General features: G+C 43.7%; 1 pseudogene; it reads left to right on the top strand.

Moving 5' to 3' along the window:
* The first annotated feature begins 13,792 nt into the window (after positions 1 to 13,792).
* Positions 13,793 to 13,910, top strand: LOC126417830 (5S ribosomal RNA; annotated as a pseudogene).
* Positions 13,911 to 18,361: the final 4,451 nt, after the last annotated feature.

Below are 18,361 nucleotides of genomic sequence, written 5' to 3'. Positions count from 1 at the left end.
AGTCATTTTAGCCGCGGTAATTTCATTAATAAATCAAACTTTCTTCATGTATGTATTCCGTTTGTTGCAGAAAAGACTACTGAATCGTCTGATTCGCTATCGCTCACGTTACTTGCTGTGCTAGAGCAGAATTACGGATGTCGTTTGTTGGAGAAACAACCGAAACACAAATTCGTAGAGCGGCACGTACACTTAATGAAACCTACTGCCCTTCAGGCCCACGGATGTTTCAGAAACTATGCCAGGAAATAGCCAAAAAGATTATCTTTCTTCTATCGACTTCGATACGAAACACGAAACTGGTTCAAATGGCGCTAAGCACCATGGGACTTAACATCTGAGGTCATCAGTCCCCTAAGCTTAGAACTACTTAAACCTAACTAACCTAAGGACATTACACACATCCGTGCACGAGGCAGGATTCGAACCTGCGACCGTAGCAGCAGCGCGGTTCCGGACTGAAGCGCCTAGAACCGCTCGGCCACAGCGGCTGGCTACGAAACACGCTCTGAAAGCAGATGCACTAAATTGATGCAAAATCAAAGACGGAATTATGTATGAAATGTTGCCTCGTACCGATTTCATTATTACTCAATAGCAAGTCTGGGACATTTACTACTTTTCTCCTGAAAAATTTGAGTTGCTTATGAAAATAAAAATTACTGAGATGGCTTAGTAGATTACAATTGGTTGGAATAATTTTTACTGTGCAGGTGCATGCTTTTCTTTCATTTGGAATTCGATTGTAAAGCGTCTGATCAGTATGCTCTCCCCACGAATGTAAAATTTAATGAAATTTGTATTGTCCCATGTACAGAACAGGGACAGATTTTTAAAAAATCTTCGTACATCACTATCGTGAACTTCCCTGATTTCATGCAGGTCACAAATACATTTTTTCAATTGAGTTGATTCCTCAGCTGTTTTTTGAGCAATCTAACAACATTCCCCGAATGAATTTCGAATACACAAAAAACGTAGGGGAATATCTTCCCTGACGCAGTTGTAGTATACTGTGCTGTGAAAGAATGACTAAACTTGTTGAAATCGTTTTTCTGCACTGAGACGGTTTCTCGCTCCTTGTGCCACGTACAATCAGCCGTACGCCTGTTGGTACTGGTGATCGGTTAGATCGGTATTAATTAAATAACCGAGGTCAATTAGTGACGAGTACTTTAGTCTGTATGCGGAATCCTTCCGAAATGCGCATACAATTTAAAGATATCCTTTACCATGAAGTTACAATCAGTATTCGAAACTTTTTTAAAAAGAATATATATTCTTATTATTTATACCAAAATTACAGTTCCAATGATACGAAAAAGTACTATTTCGTAATTTTTCAAAGTTGCAAAGTTGCAAATTGCTGCCATTTTTCTCTTAATATGATTTCGTTTGTGAATCACTTTGTATTATTCAGGATTTCATATTGTCCATATTTTCAGTTCCAGTTTCGTAGCCGTTTTCGTACAGTTGCAAAAACAAAGAAAACAGCGATGACATGACAGGCAGTAATCAATTTTTTTTCAGTTGTTTACATTTGATACAAAATGCATTGTGAACATCTAAAGGAAATTACATGAATTTCAACACAAAACACCGTAAGTGAGAGTGATACAGTTCAATTTTGAGGACATGGTGTGATTTGCTATTGCCTGCACAAAAAGGAATGAAGCTGTCTGATATGAATATAAACTATCATTTTCTTTTTCACATAATGTAAAAATGTAAAAACAAGACAACGAAATATAACAGTTAAAAAAAAGGGGATGAGGAGATATGATTCAGTTTAACAATTTGCTTTGAAAAGCAGCACAGTACATAAACGATGTTGGATTTCTTACACAGTAGTGAGTATCTTCGTGAAATGAATTTGACACAGACAGTATAAATAACACATAATAATAAACAAAGAGAAAAGGGGGGGAACCACAAAAATTTATACACTATTGGACTTGGTAAAATGTTGACATATTGGACTTGATTGGTACACACTTGATTAAACGGCGGTATGCTTTACATAGTAACACTTTTACACTGATATGAAAAAGAACACTGGTGGATCACTTTTACAATGTACGAGGGCAGTTCAATAAGTAATGCAACACATTTTTTTTTTCTGAAACAGGAGTTGTTTTATTCAGCATTGAAATACACCAGGTTATTCCCCATTCTTTTAGCTACACAACACTATTTTTCAACGTAATCTCCATTCAATGCTACGGCCTTATGCCACCTTGAAATGAGGACCTGTATGCCTGCACGGTACCATTCCACTGGTCGATGTCGGAGCCAACGTCGTACTGCATCAATAACTTCTTCAACATCCGCGTAGTGCATCCCACGGATTGCGTCCTTCATTGGGCCAAACATATGGAAATCCGACGGTGCGAGATCGGGGCTGTAGGGTGCATGAGGAAGAACAGTCCACTGAAGTTTTGTGAGCTCCTCTCGGGTGCGAAGACTTGTGTGAGGTCTTGCGTTGTCATGAAGAAGGAGAAGTTCGTTCAGATTTTTGTGCCTACGAACACGCTGAAGTCGTTTCTTCAATTTATGAAGAGTAGCACAATACACTTCATAGTTGATCGTTTGACCATGGGGAAGGACATCGAACAGAATAACCCCTTCAGCGTCCCAGAAGACTGTAACCATGACTTTACCGGCTGAGGGTATGGCTTTAAACTTTTTCTTGGTAGAGGAGTGGGTGTGGCGCCACTCCATCGATTGCCGTTTTGTTTCAGGTTCGAAGTGATGAACCCATGTTTCATCGCCTGTAACAATCTTTGACAAGAAATTGTCACCCTCAGCCACATGACGAGCAAGCAATTCCGCACAGATGGTTCTCCTTTGCTCTTTATGGTGTTCGGTTAGACAACGAGGGACCCAGCGGGAACAAACCTTTGAATATCCCAACTGGTGAACAATTGTGACAGCACTACCAACAGAGATGTCAAGTTGAGCACTGAGTTGTTTGACGGTGATCCGTCGATCATCTCGAACGAGTGTGTTCGCACGCTCCGCCATTGCAGGAGTCACAGCTGTGCACGGCCGGCCCGCACGCGGGAGATCAGACAGTCTTGCTTGACCTTGCGGCGATGATGACACACGCTTTGCCCAACGACTCACCGTGCTTTTGTCCACTGCCAGATCACCGTAGACATTCTGCAAGGGCCTATGAATATCTGAGATGCCCTGGTTTTCCGCCAAAAGAAACTCGATCACTGTCCGTTGTTTGCAACGCACATCCGTTGCAGACGCAATTTTAACAGCTCCGTACAGCGCTGCCACCTGTCGGAAGTCAATGAAACTATACGAGACGAAGCGGGAATGTTTGAAAATATTCCACAAGAAATTTCCGGTTTTTTCAACCAAAACTGGCCGAGAAAAAAAATGTGTTGCATTACTTATTGAACTGCCCTCGTACATACGAGTATTGTGTTATGAAGTAAGAGAGAGAGAGAACTTAACACTTTCACTGCACCTTTTTATCTTGTTTTTGTTGAGTGGATGTACTAGGGCACGGCGTCGCTGGTGTTGATGGTCGTGTGCCGCCGGAGAGGGCGTTGTGGCGTTGTTGATGTATGTCTCCAGGGATATCCGGAGAAAGTTCTGGAAGACTTCTTGATACCTCCTGTGCTGCTGGCGCCTCTTATTTTCTTCCCGGAGGTCCATCAGGAAGTCCAGGAGGTCCGTTTGTTTCTTGGCAATGATCCCGTGCCCGTCACTGCGAGCATCCATAAAGTTGCCATCTGCTTTGGTCGAGAAAATGGTTTTGTGTTCGGAGATAAGACAGCTCTGTCGTTGTGACGCTCCTTGGTCCGTTCTGTATATGTATGCCACCACTATATTACATTTCTCTCATTATTTAGCGGCTGCTTTGGCTCGTGAAGCATTTTCTAAGGTGTCCTCACTTTCGCAGGGTTCACATTTGTCTGTTGGTGTCACTTTTATTTCTGCCAGTGTTTGGTTTGTCGGGATTGTTCTACTTACTATGCCATGTCAGGTCTCTTTGTCGTGTTTTCGTATCACGCTTTCGGAGATGTTTTCCCATACATGTGGCCAATTCTATCCACGAAACTAAGTTTCAGTTTTTTTCCCTCTTGGGCTTCCCCCTCGGGGCTCAGTATATTTTCTTTGCTGTTCTGTGGCTGAGATTAGCTACGGTGGTAGCTGAGGCAGAGCTGTTTGACACGCTGAAATTTATACGGGATGTGGCTGGTGCCTACCGGCGCTTCCTCTGATGCAGGTCTGAATCTCTCCTGCAAGTATGCTGTGATGCTTCCTGGGTTTTTGTCCAGTACCGCGAGTGTCCTTTTCAATAGCAGCGCTGCACGTTTGGTTCTTGCTTACATCAGGACTCGTCGCTGTTCTTGTGCCGGCAGCGAGTACGTTGTCTGCTCCACTTCAAATACACTGAAGCGCCAAAGAAACTGGTATAGACATGCGTATTCAAATACAGAGACACGTAGACAGGCAGAACACGGCACTGCGGTCGGCAACGCCTATATCAGACAACAAGTGTCTGGCGCAGTTGTTAGATGGGTTACTGCTGCTACAATGGCAGGTTTTCAAGATTTAAGTGAGTTTGAAGTGGTGTTATAGTCGGCACACGAGCGATGGGTCACAGCATCTCCGAGGCAGCAATGAAGTGGGAATTTTCCCGTACGACCATGCCACGAGTGTACCGTAGATATAAGGAAACCGGTAAAACATCAACTCTCCGACTTCGCTGCAGCCGGAAAAGATCCTGCAAGAACGGGAGCAACGACGACTAAAGAAAATCGCTCAACGTGACAGAAGTGCAATCCTCCGACAATTGCTACAGATTTCAATGATGGGCCATTAACAGTGTCAGCGTGCGAAGCGTTCAACGAAACGTCATCGGTTTGGGTTTTCGGAGCCGAAGGCCCACTCCTGTATCCTTGATGACTGCGCGATACAAAGTGTACGCCTCGCCTGCGCCCGTGAACACCGACATTGGACTGTTGATGCCTGGAAACATGTTGCCTTGTTCGGACGAGTCTTGTTTCAAATTGCATCGAGTGGATGGACCTGTACTGATATGGAGTCAGCTTCATGAATCAATGGACCCTGCATGTCAGCAGGAGACTGTTGAAGCTGGTAGAGGCACTGTAATGTTGTGGGGCGTGTGCAGTTGGAGTGATACGGTACACCTGAACGACAACATACGAGGTGCATTCAAGTTCTAAGGCCTCCGATTTTTTTTCTAATTAAGTACTCACCCGAAATCGATGAAACTGGCGTTACCTCTCGACGTAATCGCCCTGCAGACGTACACATTTTTCACAACGCTGACGCCATGATTCCATGGCAGCGGCGAAGGCTTCTTTAGGAGTCTGTTTTGACCACTGGAAAATCGCTGAGGCAATAGCAGCACAGCTGGTGAATGTGCGGCCACGGAGAGTGTCTTTCTTTGTTTCTGGATTGAAAAATGGCATCCACGTCTCATCCATTGTCACAACCGATGAAAAGAAAGTCCCATTCATGCTGTCGTTGCGCGTCAACATTGCTTGGCAATATGCCACACGGGCAGCCATGTGGTCGTCCGTTAGCATTCGTGGCACCCACCTGGATGACACTTTTCGCATTTTCAGGTCGTCATGCAGGATTGTGAGCACAGGACCCACAGAAATGCCAACTCTGGAGGCGATCTGTTCAACAGTCATTCGGCGATCCCCCAAAACAATTCTCTCCACTTTCTCGATCATGTCGTCAGACCGGCTTGTGCGAGCCTGAGGTTGTTTCGGTTTGTTGTCACACGATGTTCTCCCTTCATTAAACTGTCACACCCACGAAAGCACTTTCGACATATCCATAACTCCATCAGCACATGTCTCCTTCAACTGTTGATGAATTTGAATTGGTTTCACACAACGCAAATTCAGAAAGCGAATGATTGCACGCTGTTCAAGTAAGGAAAACGTCGCCATTTTAAGTATTTAAAACAGTTCTCATTCTCGCCGCTGGCGGTAAAATTCCATCTGCCGTACGGTGCTGCCATCTCTGGGACGTATTGACAATGAACATGGCCTCATTTTAAAACAATGCGCATGTTTCTATCTCTTTCCAGTCCGGAGAAAAAAAAATCGGATGTCTTAGAACTTGAATGCACCTCGTACGACTCTGACAGATGACACGTACCTAAGCATCCTGTCTGATCACCTGCAGCCATTTGTGTGCATTGTGCATACCGAAAGACTTGGATAATGCGACATCCCATACGTCCAGAATTGCTATAGAGTAGCTCCAGCAACACTGAGTGTAAACACTTCCGCTGGCCACCAGACTCCCCAGACGTGAACATTTTTGAGCATATCTGGGATGCAAGCAATCATTTAAATGTGATTTCTGTATGACAAACCCGTGATGTGATGTTTCCTCGGAACCGCGAGACCGCTACGGTCGCAGGTTCGAATCCTGCCTCGGGCATGGATGTGTGTGTTGTCCTTAGGTTAGTTAGGTTTAAGTAGTTCTAAGTTGTAGGGGACTGATGACCCCAGAAGTTAAGTCCCATAGTGCTTAGAGCCATTTGAACCATTTTTTGTTGTTTCCTCTCTATATACAATGTAAATGGCGTCACTCCACTTTTGTGCGGTTGCCATGAAATCCTAACCATTTTTTCCTTTTTTTTTTCATGCTACTGCACTTTCAGTGAACCAGTGGTGTACCAAATCTAGTAGCTGATGGAAGAAGTGTGTGAAAGGGCATTACCAGAAAAAGTGTCAAGTTAGAGGGACCCATGCTAAGGCATCAACGGCTAATTACCTAGGTGCCGGAAAGAGCACTAGAGGGGAAATCTATTAGGAGCAGACAAAGACACTTTTCCCCGTTTCCCATCACCCCGCAATTCCGGTTAGCTGCTTGTCAGTAGTAATAATTTTTAATTATTCAGATGACTGGTTTTAAATATATACTTCCTGTCAAAAACAACTAAGCTCCCAGAAGGGGAGGAGGAAATGAAAGGAAACTTTTCGGACTGGAAGACTGTGATGTTATTTCTGCTGTGCCATACGAAAATAAACTCGCCGGCACAGCGGTGGGTTCTTTGGTTCGTTCCGGAAGGAGAGTCAGCGAAACTATAACATGTAAAATATTAGTTCGCTTTATTACTACAGAGATATTAAGATTTACTTAACTTTGTAAAATTCATTCCCGCAGAAATGTTCAGAGTATTTACAACTGTCTCTGAATGTTAAAGTATCACTTGATACAAACAATTTCACAAGACTCCACACATGAAGAACAAATGATATAATGTTCACATAAAGTTCTTGCTAGACGTTTAATACTCTGGTATGCTGGAAACTGGAGCTGGCATTGCTCTGCTCGGCCATCAGTAGAGGAGCCGTTATTGTGGCGTGGCAATGGTGTAGGAGGTATGGTTCAAAAAATGGCTCTGAGCACTATGGGTCTTAACATCTGAGGTCATCAGTCCCCTAGAACTATTTAAACCTAACTAACCTAAGGACATCACACACATCCATGCCCGAGGCAGGATTCGAACCTGCGACCGTAGCGGTCGCGCGGTTCCAGACTGAAGCGCCTAGAACCGCTCGGCCACTAGCGGCCGGCTAGGAGATATGGCACCGCCAGCGTTGTTCATTCAATGGTGCAGCATACAGTGATTATACTGTTCCGTGGTTTCGTTGCGAGGTGTCAGCCTTGCTTTGGAACCCACTCTTCAGACGACACCATAATTTCAGTGATTACAAAGTCGAGTCAATTTTGTAAAGAACTTGGCGATGTGAGACCACTTATCAGTATGAGACTGCACCTCCTCTGACATGGAAGTTGTGAGTGGTCCTCGGTGTCGTGGATACTGGCTCTGAGACACGGTTCACTTCCATGTTGCTCCCACATATGTACTATAGGAGACAGTGTGGTGTCACCGCCAGACACCACACTTGCTAGGTGGTAGTTTTAAATCGGCCGCGGTCCATTAGTACATGTCGGACCCGCGTGTCGCCACTGTTAGTGTTCGCAGACCGAGCGCCACCACACGGCAGGTCTCGAGATACGGACTAGCACTCGCCCCAGTTGTACGGACGACGTAGCTAGCGATGCACACTGACGAAGCCTCGCTCATTTGCAGAGCAGATAGTTAGAATAGCCTTCAGCTAAGTCAATGGCTACGACCCAGCAAGGCGCCATTAGTAGTTTATTGCCTGAATCTACAGAGTCTCACTTGTATCGTCAATAGCGATGTACAACAAGGATGGATTAAAGTTAAGTATTCCAGCAGCTACGTACTTTTCTTTATAGCATTCATTACGTATCCTGTTTCAGACCTATCTCTAGCCTGCGTGAGTTAACGCGTCCCTTTCGGCTACTTCCGAGTGGCGTGGCTGTTAATCTACGCCACAACAGACAGAGCTAGAGATCTTGTTGGTTACGGGAGTAGCTTAACATTACACAGTCCCGTATGTGGACTAGTACTGCCCTGTTGAAAAATGGCACCGTGATACAGCCGCATGACAGGCATCACATGACAGTGTCCAGGACACTGTTGTATCGGCAGAGTTCCTACAGGATCACCACTAGCTGTGAACAGAAGTCATACACAATAGCTTCGCAGACCATAACGCCAGAAGTCATACTGTTGCGCCGGTCCAAAACGTTGGAAGATTGGATCCCTTGCCAGGTCGCCGCCATATTCGCCGATGGTCGTTATCTGGGGTAATACAGAACCGCTACTCATTGCGGAACACAATGCGATTCTATTCGTCAGCAGTTTGTGCTTCCTGGTCACGACTTCATTCCAAAAGCAGCCGTTTGTGTTGTCATGTTGATGCATTAATTTATTGTGAAAGCGGTGCTGATATTCACGACAATAAAAGCGGGTTAAAAGCTGTGAGCTATCTGGGGAAGTTAACCTTGCATTACTGAGCAACCGTTTCACCAGGTATCCAGTCTAGCTTACCAAATTCCCAACCAGACTAACATTAATTATAATCTATTAATAGTCATCTTACGACAACCGGTGATATATATATATATATATATATATATATATATATATATATATATATAAAGAGAATTTAAATAAAAAGAAATAAATCTGTTTATGTAATTCTTGAGTTTCTCCCAGCGTATTTGATAATCAAAATATCCACGGGTATGCTGCCGGTCTATAGTGTCCAACGGGCACAATTTTTCGGTGATCATACATGTCGCCATCATCAGGTGAACTGACGGACTGAGCTCCTGTGAACGTGCCGGCACGGAGATCCGTCGGAACTGTGTTTTGTCCTCCAGATAAAACTCGTGCACTGGTGGGGAGCGCCAAAGATGATCTCGGTTTGAGGAAGGCCGGCGTGTACCAGATTCCGTGTCAATGTGGCAAGTCGTATATTGGTCAGACGATGCGTACCGTCGAGGATCGATGCCGTGAACACCAGAGGCACACTCGACTGATGTATCCGAGCAAGTCGGCGGTCGCTGAACATTGTTTGTCGGAAAATCACGCCATGGAGTATGACCGCGCGAGGATTCTGGTACAGACGTCGAGATACTGGGACAGCGTTGTTAGAGAGGCCATCGAAATTCGCACCAATGACGACCTCATAAACCGTGACTGTGGCTATAATCTTAGCAAGGCTTGGGGAACCAGCGATCGGGTTAATCAAGAGTAAATCGAGCAGACGTATAGTTGTGACGACCACGGCGGACAGAGCCATCACACCGACGTCATCTCAGACGCCGTCGCAATCTGTTCCACCGCACGACCGTGGCGCTGGGCGCGGACGGCGGAGGGAGCGCGCCGCGGGCGGAGGGTATTTAAATCGGCCGCCGCCGCGACCGAACCCAGTTCCCTCTGAGCAGCCATAGCGTACGGATCTCCGTGCCGGCACGTTCACAGGAGCTCAGTCCGTCAGTTCACCTGATGATGGCGACATGTATGATCGCCGAAATATTGTGCCCGTTGTACACTATAGACTGGCAGCATACCCGTGGATATTTTGAAAATCAGTATATATTTGAACATTTATTTTAACATTGATCATTGTTCCATTAAAATTTCAGCATATTAAACTTGATTCATAACTAAACTGGTGCCTTATTTAGGACTGTGAAAATGTGAGTTTGTAATCTTACGGAACACATCAAATATGGAGCCAAGATTGGGGGACTGCATACAACACTGCATTCATAAAATAACACACGAAGAACGTTGAAACATATGCAAGAGGAAATTAACCACAACCAACCGATTCAATTTTCACCCAAAGAAGTTACGTTTGTAGCGCAATCCTGTCCGTCATGAAATTACCACACACTCGTATTCTAAATTCATACTAACTCTCTGTGAAATGTTCCCAAAAAGAATAGCTGAGGGCTACTTTGATAATTACACCACATGCTTCACGTGGTCAACTTGGTTTACACAAAGAGTGTAACTCCACAGTAATTTTGGTAATTAAAATAAATTACATCGAAACGCAATTTACAAAAGAGAAACCTCAAACTGGTTACTATCGTCTTACTATTAACCCGAAGGGTCAAACAATTGTACAAGCACGTGGTACTGATCTCAGTACACCCCACGTGGGTTGAACATAAAGAAAAGTTGCTATATTGAAAAATATTGACAAGACGAGACGTTATAATCTCAAGCACATTCGCATTTAAGATTGATGATCTTAGTTAGAGTTACATATCATCAACATGTGGTTCCACTTTACTCACAAAGTAGTGACAAAGCAACTACTGGAAGATATTCTGAACTTGACACTCGAATTACACTGCATTGCAATTTAAGAACATAAGATATTTTAGATCTCAACCTGAAATAAAGGTGATTAAATTTTCAGTTAGGCTGAAGTTAGGAAATCCATTGTCCTACAGACTTAGCAGAGACGCACTTAGCTGGAGATCTTACCACTTCAGACGCTCGCCACGGACAGACTGACTTGGGCCCCTACCGAGGGTGCTTCACAGATACAAATGGAAGTGGCCAGAGAGGCAGCTTCCTAAACCAACATAGTCTTACCATTGTCTAGTAGACAGGCTTGTCTGCTACCATCAAACATGCAACTAGAAATACATTTGCTCATTCATCCTTTCACACAGAAGGAAAGGGGGATGACAGTATCTTATCATATACAGTATATAAAAGAAAGCAGATGTAGGTTCTGTATGAGACTGTGTGACATGAATTACATATAGACTGTGTTTTAAAGTGTAGTAGTGTGACAGATCGTTCTTGATTATGTGTAAAAGTAACACGTTCCACTGCTCAGTCTCCTCCCAGATAGAGTCGGAAACAGCACAGTAAATTTAGAAGAGGAATTAACAGATGTAAGAAATTAACATGAAAGGAATCCAACAGAGACCTTTCAGTGTTACGGTGTAATGGCAGCCTACACATGGGATGGCAATTCCCTGGTCCGGACGTTGCTTATCGATGGAGAAGGGTGAGACAGAGTGCTGCAGGGGGTCCATTGATTGTTATCGAATGGCAGATGCAGATGTGAATGGCTTGTGGTGTATTTGATGCACAATACGGCGATCCTCCATTCTGGGGTCAGAGGTGTTCGACCGGAAACGTGACGACTATAGTCCGATCCACGAACGATGGCGGTTCGCGCATGTGGAGGTACCTACGGGAATGGCACTGTTGACGATTCCAAGCGACAGCTGCGGTACGCACATGTGCGTGCTTTCCGCTTGAAGCGAGCGTATATTCTCCAAATTATGTCTCTCGCTTGCTTATGCAGAAGTTATCACTTACCACTACCATCAGCGGCGATAACTCGCAAAAAATGATGTAGAAATTCACTAAACGACTCGCTACGATCACGTTTAATATTCGCATTAATTATGGCATTCAGAGCAGAGCGCTCAGAACACTACCGAACGTTCATTGGTTGTCGGAGTATGCGTGACGTTGTTGTTGTTGTGGTCTTCAGTCCTGAGACGGGTTTGCTGCAGCTCTCCATGCTACTCTATCCTGTGCAAGCTTCTTCATCTCCCTACTGCAGCCTACATCCTTCTGAATCTGCTTAATGTATTCATCTCTTGGTCTCCCTCTTCGATTTTTACCCTCCACGCTGCCCTCCAATACTAAATTGGTGATCCCTCGATGTCTCAGAACATGTCCTATCAACCGATCCCTTCTTCTAGTCAAGTTGTGCCCCAAGCTCCTCTTCTCCCCAATTCTATTCAATACCTCCTCATTAGTTATGTGATCTACCCATCTAATCTTCAGCATTCTTCTGTAGCAGCACATTTCGACAGCTTCTATTCTCTTCTTGTCCAAACTATTTATCGTCCACGTTTCACGTCCATACAAATACTTTCAGAAACGACTTCCTGACATTTGAATCTATACTCGATGTCAACAAATTTTTCTTCTTCAGAAACGCTTTCCTTGCCATTGCCAGTCTACATTTTATATCCTCTCTACTTCGACCATCGTCAGTTATTTTGCTCCCCAAATAGCAAAACTCCTTTACTACTTTAACTGTCTCATTTCCTAATCTAATTCTCTCAGCATCACCCGACTTAATTCGACTACATTCCATTATCCTTGTTTTGCTTTTGTTGGTGTTCATCTTATACCCTCCTTTCAAGACACTGTGCATTCCGTTCAACTGCTCTTCCAAGTCCTTTGCTGTCTCTGACAGAATTACAATGTCATCGGCGAACCTCAAAGTTTTTATATCTTCTCCATGGATTTTAATACCTACTCCGAACTTTTCTTTTGTTTCCTTTACTGCTTGCTCAATATAGAGATTGAATAACATCGGGGAGAGGCTACAACTCTGTCTCACTCCCTTCCCAACCACTGCGTCCCTTTCATAACCCTCGACTCTTATAACTGCCACCTGCTTTCTGTACAAATTGTAAATAGCCTTTCGCTCCCTGTATTTTACCCCTGCCACCTTCAGAATTTGAAAGAGAGTATTCCAATCAACATTGTCAAAAGCTTTCTCTAAGTCTACAAATGCTAGAAACGTAGGTTTGCCTTTCCTTAATCTTTCTTCTAAGATAAGTCGTAGGGTCCGTATTGCCTCACGTGTTCCAACATTTCTACGGAATCCAAACTGATCTTCACTGAGGTCGGCTTCTACCAGTTTTTCCATTCGTCTGTAAAGAATTCGCGTTAGTATTTTGCAGCTGTGACTTATTAAACTGATAGTTCGGTAGTTTTCACATCTGTCAACACCTGCTCTCTTTGCGATTGGAATTGTTATATTCTTCTTGAAGTCTGAGGGTATTTCGCCTGTCTCATACATCTTGCTCAGCAGACGGTAGAGTTTTGTCAGGACTGGCTCTCCCAAGGCTGTAGGTGCGCAGAACGAGCTTAAACTCGATCGCCGTCGTTCGTGGCTCCAACTGTAGTGTGCCTGCCCTCACGCTCCCATGCTGTTCAACATGGCTTAAGTGTCACATCCGAATACCCCACAAACCCGGATATTGCAACTGCAAGATTTGACAAGCCTCTTAAATGCGGACCCACAGTGTATCCGTTTCCGATAAATGTCAGTTGCTGGTATGCTGTTTCACACGGGTAAGCAGCATCTTCGTATCCTTCACGATGATCACTCAGTGTCTGATGCTGCTCACGCGCCTTATATAGCAGTTATAGTAAGAGCACTAAACATGAACAATACTAATGCTCTCTAGTGGCCTTTCTAACCGTCACAGAGAACTACAGCATTAACAGTTTATTTATCTGCCGATGGTGTGCACATATACAAAGTTACATTGACATCCGACAATGTTTTCTGGGTGCTTCATTTTTTCTTCAGGTAGTATATACGAGATTGCCAACGGCCTTGCCGCAGTGGTAACACCGGTTCCCGTCAGATCACCGGAGTTAAGCGCTGTCGGGCTGGCCTAGCACTTGGGTGGGTAACTATCCGGTCTGCCTAGCACCGTTGGCCAAGGGGGTGCACTCAGCCCTTGTGATGCAAACTGAGGAGCTACTTGACTGAGAAGTAGCGGCTCCGGTTTCGTAAACTGACACACGGCCGGGAGAGCGGTGTGCTGACCACCTGCCCCACCATATACGCATCCAGTGACGCCTGTGGGCCGAGGATGATACGGCGGCCGGTCGGTACGTTGGGCCTTCCAAGGCCTATTCGGATGGAGTTTAGTTTTTAGTGTATATATTCATTTAAATGCATTATCTTAAATTTTTTCTATTGTTATCCATGTTTGCATCCCACTGGTGCACGCAGCAACAAAAGGCATTTTCATTTTTCGTTGTCTCCATACACTTCTATTCTCTCAGAACCATTAAAGTATACAAGCGACAAATTTTGGAAGGAAATTAAAGTTCAGAGAAAAGAAATAAAACTTTGAGGTTTGCCGAAGACATTGTAATTCTGTCTTTAATAGCAAGAGACGGAGGAGCAGTCGAATATAGTAGATAGTGTGGTGTCACTGCCAGACACCACACTTGCTAGGTGGTAGCTTTAAATCGGCCGCGGTCCATTAGTACATGTCGGACCCGCGTGTCGCCACTGTCAGTGATCGCAGACCGAGCTCCACCACACGGCAGGTCTCGAGAGACGGACTAGCACTCGCCCCAGTTGTACGGACGACGTAGCTAGCGATGCACACTGACGAAGCCTCGCTCATTTGCAGAGCAGTTAGTTAGAATAGCCTTCAGCTAAGTCAATGGCTACGACCTAGCAAGGCGCCATTAGTAGTTTATTGCCTGAATCTACAGAGTCTCAATTGTATCGTCAATAGCGATGTACAACAAGGATGGATTAAAGTTAAGTATTCCAGCAGCTACGTACTTTTCTTTATAGCATTCATTACGTATCCTGTTTCAGACCTCACGCCATCCTTCGTGAGCTTATAGCGTGCATTGCGGTCCCCTCAAACCACACTGTGTCGGCACTTCTGTCGACAAATCAGATAGCGTCAAGAAAACGAGTGACATGACAAACAACCAAAGGAGAACAAGGATTATGAAACGTTATCGAATTGAACTAAGCGACACTGAGCGGATTAGATTAGGAAATGGGACACTAAAAGCAGTAAATGAGTTTTTTTTATTTAGGCACCAAAATTACGGAAGATGGACGAAGTAGAGAGGATATAAAAAGCAAGGTGCAATAGCAAGAAAAGCATTTCTGAAAACACCCAATTTAAACTGAAATGTCGTAAAGTCTTTTCGGAAGGTATTTGCATGGAATGTAACACGGGACAGAATTCAAATATGGACTATAAACAGTTGAGAAAAGAGGAACATAGAAGCTACTGAAAAGTGGTGGTTCAGAAGAAAGCTGAATTACAAGGTATATCGAATAATGTGGAGGTCCGAATCTCTTTTGGCAAAAAGAAATTTATTTTTCAACTTGACTAAAACGAGGTATAGTTTCACAGCACACTTCCTCAAGTATCAAGAAATCGTCGATTTGGTAATGAATTGAATGTGGTAAGCAGGTACAAATCGATGCAGGTTTAGGAAGTTATGTGGAGATAACGCACATATTGCATTACCTTGGAGATGTGCGAAAGGCGCGTGTCTGTGTTCGAATAAAATCTGGCCCAAGAGTTTTCATCGTGTGATTTCAAGTTGTAAAAATTGCATACGACACTGCATATGGAAAATAATTACGATATTTAACGTCATGTGCATTGTTAAGAATAATGATTGGTGCCTGTTTCGGGTCTCAATCAGACAAAGAAATTTGCGTCATATCATTTCACGTTCAAACATGTCACTTCCAGTTACTGGCAAAAGAGAATTTGAAGGTCTACGTGGCTTCGCGTGTAGTCAGCAACGATGATTTGTGCAGGATTCGACTTCCAGTCAACACAGAACTTTTCATTACGTTGTTTCCAGTTCAGACATGTGCTGGCTGCTACTGAAATAAACCGATATTTAGTCTTTATTTGTGATTGGAGAAGAATGACGGTAGCTGCTGGGTTCGAATCCTGATGTGCCAAACTTTTCGCCTTGTCATTTTATCTTCCATCGTCTTGCTGCTGGTGGATACGTTCGTCATGTATTTTCAAGTTGAAACTTGCTTTTTGAAGTGTTTCTTGTTATTGTAAATATGATTTTACACGCGTTAAAGGCTGTGTCATCTCTAATAAAGCGTTTTCTGATATTTGCCTTATCGTGGTATTAATTCGACTGATAGACAAACGGAGCAGTTTTCTCTGGTCGTCTCCTGTAATGACCATTTTGTATAGTCAAATGATTGTACCGAAAAGAGAACAAAGGAACCTCAAGACAGTTACGTTATGTGGAATGCAATACAAATCAGGTGGAACGCAATTCTGGTCGTTCGGATTCTTTCGTGTATGACGTCACGTCACGAAGTTTTATTCCTGCTTCTTTCACTGCACGAATTCGTTTTTTTTTTGTGTCAGTTTTATATTTACCGGGACTTTCGTAAAATTCCAGAATTAGTCTAGTTAATGTAGTTGATTTCGAGCTTTTAATGTGGCCATACAATTGTAACTTGCGTTTTCCCATATCCGAGTAAAATATCGGTACTTTTATCAAAATCTTATTTGCCCACATTCAGTATGTCGCTCCTTCAATAAACTTTGAACCTATACTTTTCCTAATTATTGCTCGTTCTCACTTTATGATTTCTGTTTAAAATTAGTGTTGCATTTACATTAAAATTCTCTTATTTGAGTACTGTCATGTAGTGTCTCAGGTTTGTGTATTTTGATATGCATGTTTTTTACAGGTATCTTTTGTAAGTCTGTTGACTGGTTCGGTTTTGTGGCAAAGAATTTCGTAACCAATCTTCTCCTAATCAGTATCCCGAATGGTATTGCTTAAATATTTGAACGATGAAACTAAGAAAATTGTCCTGTATTCGGGTTTTTTAATTTTTGCGTCTCAGGTTATTGCTGATGTATTTCTTTTTCTTTTTTTCAATGTATATTTGGAGACCTATTCTTTCTGCTGTTTCGTTAACACCTTTTGTTTGTTTTTGTGCTCTTGATCGTCCTGACATAGAATAGCCACGTCGTATGCAAAAACCAAGCATTCCATCCTAATATCTATTCTTCCTTTTTGGTTGATTCTTCAATTTTAAGAATCTATTTTAGTCTACCGTACTGTTGGATTACTTTTTGTAAGGCAAATGAAAATTTATCGAGGGAGTGGATCACCTTATTTCATTCTTGTTTTAAGTTAAAAATGTTCTGAAATTTCTCTCCTGAATTTTAGATACTGTGGTACTGCGGACTTCACTAACAACTGCAGTGGTTCTGAGGTCCAGATCTTGTTCTTTCAGAATTTGGAAATAAAAATTACATTGACGGGAAAGAATCTCAACTCAAAAAACTAATTAATGTGGAGTAGTGAAATATCGGTAATATGTTTGTGTGGGTTACGTATTAACACTGCAAGATCACAAGTTAATGAAAGCGCGAGATAAGCCTTTACAAATGTGAAATGCTGGTACATTAATAAATGGTGCAACCTCGAGAATGTTGAATGCAAGCATACAAATGTCCACGCATTGTATCGTACAAGTGTCGGATGTCAGTTTGTAGGATGGAGTTCCATGCCTTTTGCACTTGGTCGTTCAATACAGAGACGGTTAATGCTGTTTGTGGATGAGGCTGAAGTTGTCATCCTATGAAGTCAAATATGTGCTCCATTGGAGACAAATCTGGTAATCGAGCAGTACAAGGTAACATGAGGATGCACTGCCACTGCACAGTATGTTGTGTTACATCAGTGCTATGTGGATGAGCGTTATCCTGTTGGAAAACACGCTCTAGACTGCTGTTCATGAATGGCAGCACAACAGGTCGAATCACTAGAGTGACGTACAAATTTGCGGTCTGGGTGCGTGGGACAAGCTCGAGAGTACTCTTGCTGAAGTACGAAATTGCACCACAGACTGTAGCTCCAGGTGTAGGTTCAGTGTGTCTAACCCGTAGACAGTCTGGTTGCAGGACCTCAACCGGCCTCCTACTGACCAACACACGTCCATCACTTGCACATCGGTAGATCCAAATGTCATCAGGAAACACAAGAGAGCTCCACTCTGCCCTCCAGTGAGTTCTCTCTTGACACCACTGAAGTCGCAAATGGCGGTGGTTTCGGGCCAGCGGAATGCACGCTACAGAGTGTCTGGCTCGGAGCTGTCCTTGAAGTAACCGATTTGTAATAGTTCGTTGTTTCACTGTAGTGCCAACTGCTGGTCGATTTGCTACTGCAGATCCAGTACGATGTGCCACAGCCATACGTTGAACACGACGGTCTTCTCTCTCGGCAGTGACATGTGGCCGGCCGGGGACCGGTCTTATTGCTGTCGTACATTCTCGTGTCCACCCTACCAGCAATCACGCACAGTGGCTACATTCCTGCCAAGCCGTTCTGCAGTATCGCAGAAGGAAC

This window comes from Schistocerca serialis, chromosome 8 (genome assembly GCF_023864345.2).
Source record: "Schistocerca serialis cubense isolate TAMUIC-IGC-003099 chromosome 8, iqSchSeri2.2, whole genome shotgun sequence".
Classification (NCBI taxonomy): domain Eukaryota; kingdom Metazoa; phylum Arthropoda; class Insecta; order Orthoptera; family Acrididae; genus Schistocerca; species Schistocerca serialis.
The sequence above is the reverse complement of the archived record's forward strand: the minus strand, read 5'-3'. Positions and strand labels throughout refer to the sequence as shown.